Source organism: Pogoniulus pusillus, chromosome 1 (genome assembly GCF_015220805.1).
Source record: "Pogoniulus pusillus isolate bPogPus1 chromosome 1, bPogPus1.pri, whole genome shotgun sequence".
NCBI classification, from domain to species: Eukaryota; Metazoa; Chordata; class Aves; order Piciformes; family Lybiidae; genus Pogoniulus; species Pogoniulus pusillus.
In genome coordinates, this window is record NC_087264.1 from 23,829,781 (window position 1) to 23,849,563 (window position 19,783).

Sequence of the window (19,783 nt, forward strand, 5' to 3'; positions counted from 1 at the left end):
CCAACATTCTATTTTTAGGACTCTTTAAAAAATGTACTGCTGCTCTCCCATTAGGCTTGGGAACACTTTTGTGGTGCGTGGGTCAGCTGAGAAGATCCTGCCCCTCTGCCCCACCAGCAGGGCTGGGGCCAGCTCTGTGTCCTCAGCACCACAGACACATGGACCTGTTGGAGTGGGGCCAGGAGACCACAGCAATGATGGGATGGCTGGAAGCCCTCTGCTGTAAGGCCAGGCTGTGAGAGTTGGAGTTGTCCACCCTGGAGAAGAGAGGCTCTAGGGAGACCTTCTGGTGGCCCTCCAGTGCTTAAAGAGGCAGTCAGAAAGCTGGGGACAAACTTCTGAGCAGGGTCTGTGATGGGTTTGAATTGAAAGAGGAAGATTTAGACTGGAGAGAAGGGAGAAGTTTGTGCTGAGATTAAAAAGGTTTTACCTGGGGCTGCTGAGCCTGGAGAAGAGCAGTCTGAGAGGTGATCTCCTCAATGCACAGCAAGTGCTAAAAGACCTGTGGGGGGCAAGAGGATGGGGCCAAACTCTTTTCAGTGGTGCCCACTGACAGGACAAGGGGCAACAGCCATGAACTGGAACCCAGGAAGTTCCATCTGAAGATGTAAAGAAACTTATTTGGTGTGAGGGTGCTGGAGCCCTGGAGCAGGCTGCCCAGAGAGCTTGTGGAGTCTCCTCCTCTGGAGAGCCTCCAAACACAGCTGAGCATTGTGATGCTGGGCAAGCCACTGTGGGTGACACTGCACAAGCACAGCATTTTGACCTCCAGAGGTCCCTTCTCACCCCCAGATGCTGGATTGTGGGATCCTTGAAATAAAAGCAGGTTCCTGTTCTCTGCCAACCCTCCCTTTCAGTCCAGCAGGCAGGACACCACTAGTCTGTGCTGTAAAAGCAAGGCCAGCACAAAGCCACCACTCACTCCTGGAATTCCTGCCAGCCACCAGCTCATCTTGGGGGAAGCTAATTTAATTTGTTACTGATACATCAGTTCCTTCCTCCTCCTATGCAGAGCTGTGCTTGCATTGATTCCTGACAAGGGCAGCCTGCCTGCTAAGTCCAAAGATGACATGAAGATGGCAATTAAAGGTGATGTGTGAAATTGCTTCTTTTTCCCTGATTTAATTATTGCATTGCAGAAAGGTAGATCAGGAAGCAACCCTGAACCATCAGCCACTGCCCATTACACCTCAAAAAAAGGCCTAACATTTAGATCACTGCTGCTATTCCCTTCTCATGGGAAGAAGTTTGTAGTTGCTAAGTAGCAAGGTGACAAGATAAGAGGAAACGGCCCCAAGCTGTCCCAGGAGAGGTTCAGGTTGGACATGAGGTATATCTTTTTTCCCCCTGAGGGTTGTCAAGGCCTGACCCAGGCTGCTCAGGGCAGTGCTGAAGTCCCTATCCCTGGAGGGTTTTCATCTCCTGTGATCCTCTGCATTTCTGCAGCCCACAGTGAGGATGTCAGGGACCACTGCCATGGAAGGTGCCCTGGTTCAATATGTCCTTGCAATCTGAGGTGGTTCCAGCTTTGAAACATCACTTGCAGCCCTTTCCATGCCCTTTGGGCAGAGGTTGCCTTTATGTGCTGCCAGCAGGTGACATGCAAGTGGAATGACGAGTTACAGCTGTGTCTGAAACAGCCTTTCCTGCCCCTCTGAACAGAGTCACAGCAGCATGCAGGCTGGCAAAGCCTCTCAGCAGCACCAAGGCCAACCTAGAACCCTACTCTACAAGATTCACCTTCAACAATAGCCTTAAGCACCACAGCCAAACCACCCCGAAACACAGCCAGGCTGGGTGATTCCACCACCTCCCTGGGCAGCTCATTCCACTCCCTGACCACTCTCTCCAGGAAAAACTTCTTCCTCATATCCAATCTAAACCTCCCCAGCCTCAGCTTGAGGCCATTCCCCCTTGTTCTGGCTCCAATTCCCTGTGAGCAGAGCCCAGCAGCAGCCTCTCCACAACGTCCCTTCAGGTAGCTGTAGCCAGCAATGAGGTCTCTTCTCAGCCTCCTCCTCCTCACACTAACCATCCCCAGCTCCCTCATCAGATTTATTCTCCAGGCTCTTCCCCAGCTTTGTTGCTCTCCTCTGGACCTGCTCAAACACCCTCCAGCACCTCCACATCTCTCTTGTATTGCAGTGACCAAAACTGAACACAATACCCCAGGTGTGGCCTCAGCAGAGCCCAGTCCAAGGGGACAATCCCCTCCCTGCTCCTGCTGGCCACAGCATTTTTAATCCCATCCAGGATGCCACTGGCCTTCTTGGCCACCTGGGCACACTGCTGGCTCACATTCAGCTGCCTGGGCACACTGCTGGCTCATGTTCAGCTCCTGTCTGTTACAGTCCCCAGATCCTTTTCTGCCAGCAGCTCTCCAGGCACACTGCCCCAAGCCTACAGTGTTGCTTGGGGTTGTTGTGACATCAGGTGCTGCTCCACTCCAATCTTGAAGCACTGCACTGGGGGAGCATGACAGAAGTAGGGCTGAGCAGAAAGCTGGAGACAGACTTTTGAGCAGGGCCTGTTGTGCCAGGACAAGGGGTGATGAATTGAATTAAAAGAAGGAGATTCAGACTGGGGAGAAGGGAGAAATGTTTGACACTGGGGGCTGTGGGAGCCTGGCCCACGTTCCCCAGAGAGGCAGCAGATGTCCCATCCCTGGAACCATTCCATGTTGGATTTTTTGGTGGTCTGAGAGACCTGCTCTAGTTGCAGATGTCCCTGCTGACTGCAGAGGGCTTTGGACTAGGTCTCATTTAAGGTCCCCTCCTACCCAAATCAGGATGCTATTCTCCTACAGCGGTATGGTACCCAAACCAGCCACCACCAGTAGAATCTGGCTGCCCTTCCTCCTGCGTGCACTTCGGAGTTGAAGAAGGTGGTAAGAGTTACATTTGCAGCAGCAGAGGATAAGGAAAAATAAATTAAAGCCTTTCTGCCAATCTAGCTGAAATAAATTGAAAAGGAAACATTTCCACATCTGGTTACAACTCCCCTGAGGGATTAATTTCACAGATGACTATAGGGAAGAGCAGGTAAGGAGCCATCTCCCTACATCTGCTCTAGCTAATACTGATGCTTTGGAAGCCTCAGCTTCTGCTTATACATCACCCAGGGCATGGACACGATGGAAGCAGCCCTTTCTGCTTCATTTACTGTGAACAAATGTGTGTTTCTCCTTTGACAACAGCATTTTGATTCAGTACACATCTCCATGGCTTTGAGAAGAAGCCAGCTTGCCTCTCTTCTAAGGTATGACAGCCATGCTCTGGGCACGTCGTGGTCTGAAGTTGTGCCAGGGGAAGCTTTAGCTTGGATATTAGGAACAATTTCTTTCCTGAAGATTTGTTAGTCTTGGGGTCTCCATTCACCATGTCCTGACATTGAGGTGATGGAGCATGTCCAGAAAAGGGCAAGGAAGCTGGTGAAGGATCATAGGATCACAGGATCAGTGAGCAGTGCTTGGGAGTTCAACAATGGAGGTCTGGTGTGAAGACAGAGAAAGAGAAGACCAAGAGGAGATCTTATTAATGTTTACAAGCATTTAAAGGGTGGGTGTCAAGCAGAGGCCAGACTCTTTTCACTGATGCCCAGGGACAGGACAAGGAGCAACAGGCACAAACTGGAAGCCAGGAGGTTCCACCTGAAGATAAGGAGAAATTTGTTTGGTGTGAAGGTGCTGGAGGCCTGGAGCAGGCAGCCCAGAGAGGTTGTGGAGTCTCCTTCTCTGGAGGCTTTCATCTGGATTCATTCCTGTGTGATGTGCCCTAGGGGTATTGGACTTGACCTCTCCAGAGGTCACTTCCAACCCCCATCATTCTGGGTTTTTAGGATACAGCACCCACAGAGACCAAAACGTCCCTCTCTCATCTTTGATGCCTCCCCTGCCCTGCAGAGCTTTCTGCTGGCCCAAATCTGGCTGACTTAGCTCCAGCCACAGTTAAACAAGTCCATCAGCAACTACATGAACCTTTACCTCCTCCAGCAACATCTTTTCTAGCCTGAGCAGAAGCATCTCAAGCCATGAGCCCAGCAAAGACCTCGAGTGACAAACAGAACAGAACAGAAACCTCACTGCTCAAAACCACTTCATAAAGCTCAGATTTGGCCTCCTCACTGCTCTCCACCTATAACCAACCTCCTTGCAGCCCTGTTGGGATCCAGAGTAATGTTTAATTTGTTAGAGGTCACCATTGCTTTGATAATGAAGCTATAATCCTGTTAAAAATAACATTTTAAGCCAGCTCATCCTAACCTCATTGATAAACTCTGAGCTATGCAAGAGCTGAAGTTAATTATTCTGTTAGGAGCAGATTTTTTTTCCTGCACCAGCTTTAACTTATCTCTGCCATCCCCACACAAATCTCAGATAACTTGAATGAAGCTCAGAATCAGGCTGTGGGATCAGCTTGCTGGGGAAAAAAAACCCAAACCAAACCAAAAACAAACAACAAAACCCAATCAAAAACATAAATAATTGCACAACTGTTTTGGAAGTGATAAAGCAGGAGATAGGGCAGAGATCTCCCTGTCAATAGGAGAAGCACCAACCCAGAATTCAAAAGGAGAACATTAACACCCATGCAGGCTAAAATGCAAATCAGGATACACCTAAGGACCAGCCTGTGAACTTCTGTCATGGGTAAAAGTAAACTCCAGGGGAAAGAGAGAAGGTTCCTGTGATCAATATATATACCACTTGTCCACTAGATGGTCCCAAGGAGCTCCTTTCTGCTTATGGCAGGAGGCAATGGTAAATTACAAGAGGCTTTAAGTATTTACTCACAAAATGTTATCTCCCAATTCGCAGGGCTAGCTACAGCTTCAGATAGAATCATAGAATCAACCAGGTTGGAAGAGACCTCCAAGATCATCCAGTCCAACCTATAGTGCCCAGATGCTTTCAGGAAATTTTGTTACTATCTTGTCAGCCTCTGAGATTTGATTCTTCCCAGGCTTCTGGGGAAAGGAGACAGACAATCTCTGACCTTATCCTTTGGCTCCTCTGGACAAACCATGTATCCAGGACTGCCAGGAACAGAGAGCAATAGTAGCAGGCAACGAAAGGCACAAATACAATGGCAGAGAACATTGCTTTACCTGCACAACTCTTTTATCAATACAGCCTGAGATAATGGCCCTTTGGACACAGAACAGCCAATCAGAATGGCAGTTAGCCAAGCTTGACCATATTAGGTGAAGCCAGAGGCTTGCTTTACTCAAATTTGGGAAAACCATAGGCCTTGCACAAGGCAGCCACAAGCTAAGTGGGTACCTTGTTTATCATAGGAGCAAAACAAGTCTGCACAGGCTAGACTCCTTAGATTCATTGGCTCCAGATTCTTTGTCATCTTTCCCGTGGTTGCTTCTCCCCAAAACAGAAGGAGGGAGAGCAGAAAAACATGCCTGGGCAAGCCAGGACATGGATGAACATATTTCAGCCAATCAGACCTACTACGACATCTCACCTGGAGCCCTGTGTGCAGTTCTGGAGCCCCCAGCACGAGAAGGAAATGGAGTTGTTGGGGTCAGTCCAGAGGAGGCCACCAAGATGCTGAGAGGGCTGCTGCAGCTCTGCTATGACAGGCTGAGAGTTGTGCCTCTTCATCCTGGAGAAGAGAAAGCTTCAAGGAGACCTTGGAATGGTTTCCAGTGCCTAAAAGGGGCCTGCAGGAGGACTGGGGAGGGACTATTGACAAGGTCTTGTAATGACAGGAGGAGGAGGAATGGGTGTAAAGTGGCAGAGGAGAGATTGAAACTGGATATTAGGAAGAAGTTCTTTGTAGTGAGGACAGTGAGACACTGGCACAGGTTGCCCAGGGAGGTTGTGGAGCACAGAATTACAAAATGTGATCTTTGATCACATTCTGTGCTTCTGTGATCCACAGCCTCCCTGGAGGTGCTCAAGACCAGGTTGGATGAGGCTTTAAGTGAGCTGTTCTAGTGGGAGGTGTCCCTGCCTATGGCAGGGGGATAGAATGGCTGATCTTTGATGTCACTTCCAACCTAAACCATTCTATGATTCTATGGTTCTAAGAGTAAAGGACCTGGGGGCGGGGGAAAAGATGGGGCCAGAATCTCAGTTAGTGGTGCCCAGTGACAGACAATGGGCAGGGGGGCACAAACTGCTGTCACCTGAAGACAAGGAGAAACTTGTTTGGTGTGAGGGTGCTGGAGCCCTGGAGCAGGCTGCCCAGAGAGGCTGCGAAGTCTCCTTCTCTGGAGAGATTCCAAACCCAGATGGACATTGTGATGCTGGGCAAGCTGCTGTGGGTGCCCCTGCTTTAGCAGTGGGGGTGGACTGGATGATCTCCAGAGGTCCTTTCCAACCCCAGCATGCCCCAGCATGTATTTACAACAGGGAGTCAAACCAGCGAGCTGCTCCAGTCCCCTCTACATCTTCTCAGCTATGAATTACTCTGGAACACACCAACCTGTTCCTGTGATCCCTTAGATGCTGAACTGGGCAGAGACCACCGAAGGTTTTTCATCCTTGTGAAAAGCAACATGCCCAGCGGTTCACTACAGAAGCTCAGGAGACTCCAGAGTAATTCCTTCTGCTCATTATAGCTCCTTCTTAGCAAGGAAGAGGGAAGATAGATGAAATTGGCCTCCTCAGCTGGTGATGAAAGGCTTTTCATTCCAGCCAGGCTGACTCACAGCCCTGTGGCAGCTCTTGCCCAGGGTGATTTCGTCTGCTGATGTAGGACATGGGAATTCAACAGAAGCTAGGAAGAGATAGAGCAGGCTCATAAATATCTTTCACATCAGGCTTTGTTTGCTTGCTTTCCAGATTAACTTCCCCATTTGTCCCTTCTCTCCCACATAACACAGTAGTAGGCTTGAACAGAAAGATAAAATTTCAGCTTCCATTTTCTCCACTTCTTCCATTTTAGTACTAACAGAGAAGGGCAAAGGAGGGAGCAAAGGATAGGGAAGTGGTGACTGCAGTAATACAAACTGGAGCACAGGAAAATACCTGTTTGTGTATAAGAAGTCCTAATAAAGTGACAATAAATTTCTTTGGACAAAGAAGAAACTGAGAGCCTCCTCTTCCTCACAGTAACCTTCCCCAGCTCCCTCAGTCTCTCCTCCTTCTCCAGCTTCATTGTCCTCCTCTGGAACTCCTCCAGCACCTCCACATCTCTCTTGTATTGCAGTGACCAAAACTGAACACAACACTGGAGGTGTGGCCTCAGCAGAGCCCACTCCAAGGGGACAATCCCCTCCTTGCTCCTGTTGGCCACAGCATTTTTAATCCCATCCAGGATGCCATTGGCCTTCTTGGCTGCCTGTGCACACTGCTGGCTCCCATTCATCTGCCTGGGCACACTGCTGGCTCATGTTCAGCTCCTCTCTATTACAACCCCCAGACTCCTTTCTGCCAGCAACTCTCCAGCCACGCTGTCCCGAGCCTACAGTGTTGCCTGGGGTTGTTGTGACCCAAGTGCAGGACCTGGCATTTGGCCTTGTTGAAACTCATCCCAGTAATGCTGGCTCATTGATCTAAGCCTATCCAAGTCCCTCTGAAGATCCTCTTTACCCTCATTCAAATCAACACTGTCACTTGGTGTCATCTGCAAACTCACTGCTGACACTCTCTATGCCTGAATCAAGGTTGTCAATAAAGATGTTAACAAGAAGTGGTCCCAAACAAGGACAAGGGTCTCCAATCCTGGTTACAACAAATGAAGCAGTGGTGAACCAGGAGACCTCTTTGCTTGGTGTTGAAATATGCATGTGGGCTCATTCCCCCTGATAGTTTTCTGCATTAATTAATTAATGTCCACTGCTTCCCCAGCATGGAGAAAGAAAAACAGCAAAAACCTGGGCTGTGAGACTTGCATTCATTGGTTGACTTCCATTTATAATAACCACTCATGTTTGGAGATCACCCAAAAAGTTCTCCTCCTGGTTTTATTGCTGGTGGCTTTGCAGAGCTGGAGGAGTCCCAAGAGGCCAGTGTACAGCACCTTGTTCAGAAATGATAGATGCATTCACTGTGTCATTTTCTTCACTGAAATTAAAATTAATACACTGGAAAAAAATGGAGTTACAAAGCTGCTGAGAATAATTGATTCCCCCAGCAGAGCTTGGGTCTCATTGCCAGTTCACAAGAGGCTGCCAGGAACAGTACAGGAGAGATCTCCAAAGCTCTCTGTGAACAGCTTCTCAGGTCTCCTGCAGATCTTCTGAAGGGGATTTAAAAAGCCACTCTCATGGACACTGCCATGGTGTATGGAAAAGCAGACAAGCCCTGGCCCCATCTAGCAGGGTGTGAGTAGAGTGAGCAGGTGTGGTAGTTTGAAGCAGGCTGGAATGTTTTGGTGAGAAGAACTAGATCACAGGCTGTGAGAGGAAAACCATGGTGATGTCTACTTCACTCACAGGCTTACTGAGAAGTATAGGAACAAGAAATAAGAACATTAGCTCACACTCTTGGCATCACTCTCGCTGGGGCTGCTGGCTGAGCTGCATCTCTCTAACCTCACCCTCCATTTTGGGCTAACCCACTTTGCTTCTTAACCTCTGGCCCAACCTCTATTCTTCCCTGGGACTGGGGTAAGGTTTAGAGGCATAGGGGGAATGTGAAGGGGTGGATGAGAGCCCCTCCTGGGGACTCAGGTTTCTGGGAGGGGAGTTGTGTTTCTGTATTACCTTTCACCTTGTCTATTTCTGTCTATAACTGTATACACTGTAAATATCTGCTTGTATATTGTGCCACCTGTAAATATAAGCTTCATTCATATTTCCAGAGTCAGCTGAGTCTAGTGTGGGTGATTTCTAAAGTGTGGGGGGGCAGGGAACACCCAAACCATCACAGCAGGTCTATCCAAATGCCCATGGCAAGGGGTAGGGCTGGGCTGGCCATCAGATGAGTGATAGAGGCTCTCCATGAAGCCTTCTGCCTTCCTAAAGAGAAGAAAGAGGGAAGAAGGAAGAGAGACTGATGGGGTGGAAAAGAAACCAACCAGCTGGGATGGAAGGAACAATGTTGTGGAATAGAGACACAGAGACACAAAGCAAGAGCCAGCCCAAGCCCTGATGGCAATGACAGAACCATTGGCACCACTGATGTTGCAGCCAGAATGGTCTCAGCAGCAGATAGGAACCAGATTCAGGAGCTGGATTATGGAACTGGATTCAGGAACATAGGGATCAGAATGAAAGACAGAAGGCATAGAGTCCTTCTGGGACAGTGGCCAGGGAAGAGGAGGCTTGGCTTTAGGAATCCCTCAGCTTGCTCCTGAAGGTGCCATCCATGAGATACAATCCCTTGTTGGGCAGTTGAGGGTCACCTGTCCTGGATATTCCTCCCCACGGGTGCCACCTCTGCCTTCATGCCCCTCAATATGGGGCACAAGCCCTTGGTGTGCAGGGGAGCAAGCTTCAGGCTTGGCAGGAGCTCTCCCCTTCAGCTCCTCCCTGCTAGAAGCAGCCCCTGGCAGTGCAAACCTGCCCTGCCCTTCAGAATGTGCCTCAGTGAGCAGAGCCTGAGCTGGGAACTCACATCACAGTCTAGAATTAACTCTGTTCCAGCTCACACCAGGACATTGGCTCAGCCCTCTCCTCAAAGGAGGGCAGGGAAAGCAGACCAATGACCGAGCAGAATGCCCTCACTCCACAGATGACTTTGGATCTCTTTAGAGCCATCATCTTCAACTACATGGCAAAGTTGAGTGCCAGAGCTCATGGTCACTCCATTTCCCACAAGCTGAAGCTACTGGTTAACACAGAGTTCCTAGTCTCAGCCCAGCCACCAAGTTTCCAAAGACTGTCACAGAAGAGTCATAGAATCAGTCAGGGTTGGAAAGGACCACAAGGATCTAACCCCCTTGCCATGGGCAGGGACACCCTACCCTAGGTCATGCTGGCCAGAGCCTCATCCAGCCTGGCCTTAAACACCTCCAGGGATAGGGCTTCCACCACCTCCCTGGGGAAAACCCTTCCAGGCTCTCACCACCCTCATGTTGAAGAACTTCTTCCTAGCATCCAGTCCAAATACACCCATTTCTAGCTTTTATAGAATCACAGAGTGTCAGGGGCTGGAAGGGACATCAGAAGTTTGTCCAGTCCAACCCCCCTGCCACAGCAGGATCTCCTATGCCAGATCACACAGGAGCACATCCAGGCAGGTTTGGAGTATCTCCAGAGAGGGAGACTCCACAACCCACCCTGGGCAGCTTTGTTCCATTCCCCGCAGCACTATCACTACCTGACATCCTAAAAAGTCCCTCCCCAGCTTTCTTGTAGGCCGTCAAGAGCAGGAAGAGGTTTTCTACTCTCTACCTTTCGGAAGGATGCCAACATTTCATCATTAAGGTGCCTCACATCATTACCCTGTGAAAAACAACATATGGCACGATGTGCCTGGGTGGCAGGAAGCAGGAGAGCTGCTGGGAAGGAAAAATAGAGAAGACAGACTTCCCCAAACAGAATCACAGCCACTGATTCATTTGGGTTAGAAGAGACCTTTAGGAGCATTCAGTCCAACAATTAACCAGGCACTGCCAGGTCACTGCTAAACCGTGAACCTCCCAACACTCCTACAAGTGCAATGTGTGCTGGGGCTGCAAAAGCCTCCAGAAGCTGCTGCCTGTGCTGGGTTTTCTCATTCCTGTGCCAGGTCTCTCAGCATCACAGGATCACAGGATGTCAGAGGATGGAAAGAACCCAAGGAGATCATCAACTCCAACTCCCCTGCCAGAGCAAGGCCATACAGTCTAGCTCAAGGCACACAGGACCATGTGTTGAAAGGAACAGGCCTTGAAAGGCTCCACAGAAGGAGACTCCACAACCTCTCTGGGCAGCCTGTGCCAGTGCTCTGGGACCCATCCAGCAAAGAAGTTCCCCCTTCTGTTGAGCTGGAACCTCCTGTGCTGCAGCTTCCATTCATTGCTGCTTGTCCTATCCCAGGGAGCAGTGAGCAGAGCCTGTTCCCCAGCCCTCAGATAGTTATAAACATCAATTAAATCCCCTCTCAGTCTTCTCTTCTCCAGACTAAACAGCCTCAGGTCCCTCAGCCTCTCCTCATCAGGCAGTGCTCCACTCCCCTCATCATCCTTGTAGCCCTCTGCTGGACTCTCCCTAGTAGATCCCTGTCCCTCTTCAACTGGGGAGCCCAAAACTGAAGGCAGTACTCAACCTTCTGAGACCAAGGCCCACTGGTGACTGCTGTCCAGAGGGCTTGTGGATGTCTTGCATCCACATCATGATCCAGTTGATCTCTAGAAATATTCTTTCTGGAAGGAGTTATTCCTCCCCTCACAGGGGCAGGACCCTACACTTTTCCTTGGTGGAGTTGGTAGAGTTTCTCTGTATCTAATTCTCAAGCCTGGCCAGACCTCCATAAAAAGCTGTGGTGCCCCTACACATTTAGTGTGATTATCCCTCAACTGCAAAAAGGTGAAAAGCCACCAGATATGAGCACAAGTAGTGTGAAGAAGTTCTTTCCAGTAAGGGTGGTGTGACACTGGCACAGGTTGCCCAGGGAGGTTGTGGAACACAGGGTCACAGAGGTTCCACAGCCTCCCTGGAGGTGTTCAAAGCCAGGTTGGATGAGGCCTTGAGTGACCTCTTCTAGTTGGATGTGTCCCTGCCTATGGCAGAGGCTTGGAACTAGATGATCTTTGAGGTCCCCTCCAACCTAAACCATTCTATGATTCTGTAAGTAGAGAACATCTTTTTTCACCTGGAAGTAAAACTCAAACCTAAACCCTGAGCTCTGGTTCCAGACATGCTCCTGCAGCCCCAGAATCATGGAGTGGTTTGGGTTGGAAGGGACCTTAAAGATCATCTAGCTCCAAAGCTCTGCTATGGGCAGGCACACCTCCTACTAGACTAAGCTGCCCAAAACCTCCTCATCAAAGAAAAGCAGGAGGGACTCTGAGAAGCTCCCAAAGCCATCAGTGCCCAAGCATTCAGTTGATGGACATACACCCCTGAATCAGCCCAAGGATGTGAGTTTTACTGTTGGCTGGAGTTGTACCAATCAGGAGGATTTGATCTTATCTTCTGGTGACTGGAGAAGAAATTTCAAGGGGGAGAAATGATTTATGGCACTGAGCACATTGATCTGACCCTGCCCACAGCAAGCTCCTCCAGAGAAAGAGGACAACTGATGGCAATCGTTTGTTCATGTGTCGCTGGGCACTGGAAACAAGTCAGCATTAAAAATGAATCAAATTCCTCCCCTCTGGGCTGAGCTTTGCACAGCAGATGCTCATTCAGCCATGAGTGAAGCTCATTTGAGATCAGCCAGGGGAAGTCAACTACTTTGTAGCCTGTGTTACAGTGTCTTAGTGAAACCTCAAGCTACAAGTTACCAAGCCAGAGGAAGCTGAGGTTGGGGGGTTGAGCAGTAGAAGTCTCCAAGGAGATCAATTGTGCCCATAAAGGATCAGATGTGGCTGACACCAAGAGCCTACAAGATGGGTAGGAAGTACCTGGAGGGTAGAAAGCATTGGGGACTTGGCCAAGATGGGCTGAGGCATGGAAAAGCCAGCCAGGAGAAGCAAATTCTGTCCCACCAACAGGGAACAAAGCTCTGAGCTATTGTGGGAAAGGGAGGAGGGAGGAAAAAAGGGGAGGGATGGGAAGGGAGGGAGGAAAGAATAGGGGAGAGGGCAGAGAGAGGGATGGAGGGAGGGAGGAAGGAAAGAGGGAGAGAGGATTGAGGAAAGGGGAAGAAGGAAGAAAGAGAAGGGGAAGAAAAGAGGGGGGAAATGGGAAAGGAGGGATTAGAAGGGAAATGGAGGGAGGAAAGTTGGGGAGGGGGAAGAAAGGGGAGAAGGGAGAAAGGGTGGAGGGGGAAGAAAGGGCAAGAGAAGGAGAAAGAGGACAAGGAGGGAAAGGAAGAAGAGAGGAGGGAATGAAAGAAGGGATGGAAGGTAGGAGGATGGGAAGGAGGGATGAGTAGAAGGGATGAAAAGGGAGGAAACCTCTGGTGAAGAAAACCTTATGAATAATTAAAGACAACATTTAGCAGGTCCGAGGCTGTGTGGTGGTTTCTGCCCTGGATTGTCTGCAGTGTGACACAGAATTGCTTGGGTTGGAAAAGATTAAGATTATCAAGTCCAACCATCAACCCAACACCACCATGGCCATTGAACCATGTCCCAGAGTGCCATGTCCACAGGTTTCTTGAACACCTCCAGGGATGATGACTCCACCACCTCCCTGGGCAGTCTGTTCCAATGCCTGACCACTCTTGCAGGACAGAAATTGTTCCTCATACCGAAACTAAATCTCCCCTATCACAATTTCAGGCCCTTTCCTCTTGTTCTATCACCTGATACCAGGGAGAAGAAGCCAACCTCCACCTGGCCCCAGCCTCCTTTCAGGGAGTTGTAGAGACCAGTGAGGTCTCCCCTGAGTCTCCTTCTCTGCAGGCTGAACAATCCCAGGTCCTTTAGCTGTTCCTCACCAGCCCTGCTCTCCAGATCCTTCTCCAACTTTGCTGCCCTTCTCTGGACCTGCTCCAGCACCTCAATGTCCTTCTTGGACTGAGGGCCCAAAACTGAACCCAGTATTTGCAGTGCTGAGCAGAAGGGATAATCACTGCCCTGGTCCTGCTGGCCACCCTACCTCTGGTCCAAGCCAGGATGCTGGTGGCCTTCTTGGCCACCTGGGATTCACTGGCTTATCTTCAGTTGCTGTCAACCAGGTCTTTCCTCTCTGCTGGGCAGTTTCCAGCTGCTCTGTCCCAAGCCTGGAGCATTCCTGGGGTCACTGTGACTCAAGTGCAGGATGCAGCACTTGACCTTGTTGAACCTCACACAACTGACCTCAGCCCACGGATCCCACCCATTCAGGTCCCTTTGCTGTAAGAAAGGTCTGAAAACAGACAAACATTCAAGTTTCAAACATGGATGTCCTCCTGCATCTCTCCACAGCCCTTGTTGACTCCACCCACCCTCCGTTGAAATGTTGAGGGGACACGTTTGAGTCCTCAGCAGACAGGTGTCATGTCCAGGGCTAATTAGAGCAACCAATCAAGGGATAAATGAAGCACCCTCGATGATAGTCTAATCACACCCTGCTTCCTCTCCAGCCAGCCCTGGAAAATGCTTTCCCCTGGAGCTGATCAGTGAGTGATGGGTTTTGGAGTCCAGCTGTAGCAACTCAGAGATGAGAGAGGGGATGCTGGAGAGAAATAAATCCCCTTCTCCAAAGCATGTTTGGAAAGGAGGAGGAAGCCATGGCAGCAGATCTCAGGCTGAGGAGCACTAATGAAGCTACATTGATTAATCTGATTAAGTATTTCATTAGGGTAGTAATGGTAGATTACCAGCTTCTTGTAACAATTTCACCTTGAGCAGAACATAGCCAGAAGGCCCCTTCCAAGCACAGTCAGATTGTGATGAGATTTTAACTCTCATTTATTTATGGGATATTGAGCAGCATGCCTACCAGGAGAGCTGGAATAAATGGAATCAGGAGGACAATCCATTCTATTCTGAGCCATTCCTTTCTCACATAAATACCATTCCTGTCACCAAAAAAACATTAGAAATAGAAAGAATTTGTGGAGTTTGGGAGCAGTCCAGGCAGAGCTATGAAGTCCCATAAGTCATCAGAAACAGAAGTACTGGAGAGAGTCTGGTGGAGGCTCCAAAAATGCTGAGGAGCTCTTCTCCAGACTCAAGAACCCCAGCATTTCCTCCTCAAACAGATGCCTCAGGCCCTTCAGCATCTTTGTAGCCTCCCCTGGACAGTCTCTGGTAGTTCTTTGTCCCTCTTGAACTGGAGAGCCCAGAACTGGGCACAATCCTCCAGGTGTGGTCTCAGTAAGGCAGAATAGAGGGAGAAGAGAACCTCCCCTGACCTGCTGGCCACATTCTTCTCCATGCATCTTAAGAATTACTCCCTCAAAGATAAGAAGGCTGGAAAGATAGGAAATGTTAGTCACTTTTGTTCCCCCCTGGAAAGGTGAGTGTGAGCTGCCCTTTGGAAAAGGTCAGTGTTGTCCCAGAAGCTACCCAATGCACTCAGGTGCAAGCTGGCAAGCAGATTCTGAAGGCTGTCACTAACAGCAGAATGATTCCATCCCCTTACTTCCTCCAGCATCACAGATGGGAGACTTGGCCCTGCTGGAAAACAACTGACATAGATAAAGGACTTTTTCCTTACTGCCAGCTCCATCTCCCATCCACAGCACAGCAGCCTGGGCAAAGAAGGGGAAAACACTGCCCACAGCATCCCAGCATGGTGGGACTTGGAAAGGACCTCTGGAGAGCATTCAATCCAACACCTCTGCTAAAGCAGGGGCACCTAAAGCATGATCACAATGTCCAGGTTGGCTTGGAATCTCTGCAGGGAAGGAGATTCCACTACCTCTCTGGGAAGCTTGGTCCAGCTAGTCAAAGAGGTGGGTCTACCCTCCAGCAGGACACTGCCCTACCCCAGATCAATTGAAAATCATAGATTCAGAAAGCTTGGAGATGAGATCAAGTTGGGAGCAAGTGTGGATCTGTTAGAGGGTAGGGGAGCTCTGCAAAGGGACCTGGTTAGTAGGTTGAGAGAGGTTCTCCTGCCCCTCTGCTCTGCCCTGATGAGGACACATCTGGAGTACTGTGTCCAGTTCTGGGCCTCCTAGTTCAAGAAGGACAGGGAGCTGCTTGAGAGTGTCCAGCACAGAGTCATTAAGATGCCAAAGGGAATGGACCATCTCTGTTAGGAGGAGAGCCTGAGGCAGCTGGGGCTGTGCTGCTGGGAGAAGAGGAGACTGAGAGGTGACCTCAGCAATGGTTATCAATATGTGCAGGTGAGTGGCAGGAGGCTGGAGCCAGGCTCTGCTGGTTGATGCCCAGTGCCAGGCCAAGGGGCACTGGGTGGGAGCTGAGGCATAGGAAATTTCATGGAAACATGAGGAATTCTTCCCCTGTGAGGGAGGGTGACAGAGCCCTGGAACAGGCTGCCCAGGGAGGTTGTGGAGTCTCCCTATCTGGAGATATTCCAAACCTGCCTCCTGCCTGGATGTGTTCCTGTGTGATCTGGCCTAGGAGATCCTGCTCTGGCAGGGAGGTTGGACTGTCTGAGCTTTGGAGGTCCCTTCCAGCCCCTAACATTCCATGATTCTGTCGTTCTGGGATCTGACACCATCAATCAGCTACAGCCCATCTAGTGTGGCTTTACCTTGGTTTCATTCCTGCTCTCCAAAGTGGACCATAATGGTCTGTGTGATGAGGTAATAGACACTCATGGGACATCCTAATGGTACAGGCACATGACCAAGGTGGCATGAAATGTGAGGCCTCATCTCTTGTGACTGAGTGTTCAACTGACCAGGAAAGGTCAATGGGAAATAAGAGATGGCTAATAATGCACTGCTCTCATCTGGTATTCATTATTACATCAATACAGCTCAAATTGCACTGCAAAGGTGACCAAGCAGCTTTGGTTATGTCTGAGAGTCCATTTTGCATCCTGGGGATCACAGCAGAAGATCCAAGCAGCTCCAGCATGAAAATACTTTCCAGAGTCACTGGTATGTGGAGAGTCATAAAGTCATAGAGTCATAGGATCACAGAATCATAGAATCATAGAGTCATAGAATCACAGAATCATAGAGTCATAGAGTCATAGAATCATAGAATCACAGAATCAGAGTCACAGAATCCTAGTATCATAGAGTCATAGAGTCATAGACTCATAGAATCATAGACTCATAGAGTCATAGAGTCATAGAATCATAGAATCATAGAGTCAGAGTCATAGAATCACAGAAACATAGAATCAGTCAGGGTTGGAAGGGATCACAAGGATCAGCCAGTTCAAATCCCCCTGCCCTGGGCAGGGACACCTCACACTAGAGCAGGCTGCCTACAGCCTCAGCCAGCCTGGCCTTAAACACCTCCAGGGATAAGGCTTGCACCACCTCCTTGGGCAACCCCTGCCAGGCTCTCACCACTCTCATGCTGAACAACTTCTTCCTAACATCCACTCTGAATCTACCCATTTCTAGCTTGGTTCCATTCCCCCTAGTCCTATCACTGCCTGACAGCCTCAAAAGTCCCTCCCCAGCTTTCTTGTAGCCCCCTTCAGATACTGAAAGGCCTCAAGAAGGTCACCTGGGAGCCTTCTCCTCTCCAGACTGAGCAGCCCCAACTGCCTCAGTCTCTCCTCACAGCAGAGGTGCTCCAGCCCTCTGCTCATCCTCGTGTAAGGGTTTGCTTTACAAGAGGTAAGGAAATGAGTTCTTTTCACTGGTCAGCAGCAATAAGACAAAGAGCAGCAGCTACAAACTGGAATATAGAAGGTTTCAGCTCAACATGAGGAGAAACTCTTTACAGTGAGGGTGTCAGAACACTAGAACAGGCTCTCCAGAGAGGTGGAGTCTCCTTCTTGGGAGACTCTCAAACCTGCCTGGATGCATTCATGTGCAAACTACCTTAGGGGATCCTGCCTTGGCAGAGAGGTTAGACTCAATCTCTGGAGGTCCCTTCCAACCTCTGAAGTTCTGTTCAGCAACATGTAGGTTGGCAAAGCCTCTCAGGATCACCAAGGCCAACCTAGAACCCTACTCTACAAGATTCACCTTCAACCATAGCCCTAAGCACCACAGCCAAACCACCCTTGAAAACAGCCAGGCTGGCTGACTCCACCACCTCCCTGGGCAGCTCATTCCACTCCCTGACCACTCTCTCCATGAAAAACCTTTTCCCAATGTCCAATCTAAACCTGCTCAATCTCAGCTTGAGGCCATAAATATGTGACAGCAGCTGTGCCAGCTGCAGTTGTGAGCCATGGCAAGCCTGTGCTTGGGGAGCTCTATCTTAGGTGTGGCTGTGAGATTAAATGGCAGTGGGAGGAGCGAGGACCACAAAGAAGAAATATTCATAGCCTCAGTCTGCTGGGAGAGAAGAGGAGGAGGAGGAGTAAGAAATGGGTCTCAGGGGATGGAGAAGACACAGCTCAGTCTCCTGAGGGCAAAAGAAATTTAACAGAGGTCACTGAAGGTGACATGTCTTAAATTGACATGTCTGTCCCTCAAGGAAGCCACATCCCTGTGCATTACAGCTCCAGAAGTCATGGAGACACAGAGCTGCTCTGCTGTCACCTCTCACTTTCACAGCCTTCATCCAGAGAACAGTGCAACTTATCACAGGTTCACACAACAGTTTGGGTGGGAAAGGACCCTAAAGATTATCTAAGATCATCTGCTGGAGAGAGTCCAGTAGAGGGCTACAATGATGATGATGGGACTGGAGGGCATGGCTTATGAGGAGAGGCTGAGGGGCCTGGGGCTGTTTAGTCTGGAGAAGACTGAGAGGAGACTCAATCAATGTATATAAATCTCTGAGGGCAGGGGGTCAGGACCGGGGGGACAGGCTCTGCTCCCTTGCTCCCTGGGATAGGATAAGCAGCAATGGATGGAAGCTGCAGCACAGGAGGTTCCAGCTCAACACAAGGGGAAACTTCTTTGCTGTATGGGTTCCAGGGCACTGGCACAGGCTGCCCAGAGAGGTTGTGGAGTCTCCTTCTCTGGAGCCTTTCAAGGTCTGTTCCTTTCAACACATGTTCCTGTGTGCCCTGAGCTAGATTGTCTGGTCCTGCTGTGGCAGGGGAGTTGGACTTAATGATTTCTTTGGCTCCATTTCAACCACTCACATCCTGTGATCCTGTGATCCTGTGATCTAGTTCCAACTCTGCTGCTATGAGCAGGGATATCTTCCACTAGCCCAGACTGCTCAAGGCCTCATCCAACCTGGGCTTGAAGACATCCAAGGAGAGGGCAGTCATGAACTCCCTTGGAACACTCCTGTGTTTAAATTGGACACAAGGAAGAACCTTTTTTTCCTGCAAGAGTGAGGAACAGGCTGCCCAGGGAGGTGGTGGAGTCACCATCCCTGGAGATGTTCAAGAAACCTGTGGACATGGCACTTTTGGACATGGATCAATGGCCATGGTGGTGCTGTGTTGATGGTTGGACTCGATGATCTCAGAAGCCTTTTCCAACCCAGTTCTGTGATGCTATGAGAAGCAGGCTCACTGGGTCTGAAGAGGGGAAATCACAGGTTTTAAGTGAGTAATCACAGAAACACAGATTGATTTGGGTAGGAAGGGACATTAAAGCTCACCCAGTTCCAAACCTCTGCCATAAAGAGGGACACCTTCTGCTAGACCAAGGTGCTGAAAGCCTCAGTGAAGATGTGACTGCATTTCCATCAATGCTACACCTTCAACTGGGCAAATGCAAAGAGCAGTGCTGGGGTGAGGGATTATTTCTAGCCCCCAGTCACTATTTCTGAGATTCTACCATCCACTGTTCCTCTTTGTATCGCCAGTCTCACTGCTTCAGCACTCACACACCATCTGCCTCTTGCTTTATTTTCACTGTGAAGTTCCAGGAGTTTAGGTAATCTCTACTAAAAAAAAAAATCAAAATACCACCACAAAACCTCCTCCCCTCAGTTCTGCCACATCCAGAGCAGTTGGAACAGATGCCTTGTCAAGGTTGAATTCTCCACCAGCAGCTGCTTACAGTCTGAGACATCAGTTGGGGAGAAAAGCTGTCAGTACCAAAGCACTCACAAAACCTTTTTTTTTCCCTCTCTCATTTCCTGCCTGGAGGCACTGAGGAAGGTGGGAACAAAGGGGCTAGAGAAGACATTCCCTTTCCCACAGCCACATATTTGTTTTGCTTGCTCAGAAAAGTAAAGAAAAAGAACTGCACGTCTAAACGAGCCTGCCAAAAGCTCATTACAGTAATTACACCACTCCTGCCAGAGAGTGAAGCCTCCAAGAAAGCCAAGGAGCATGCATTTTGCAGTAC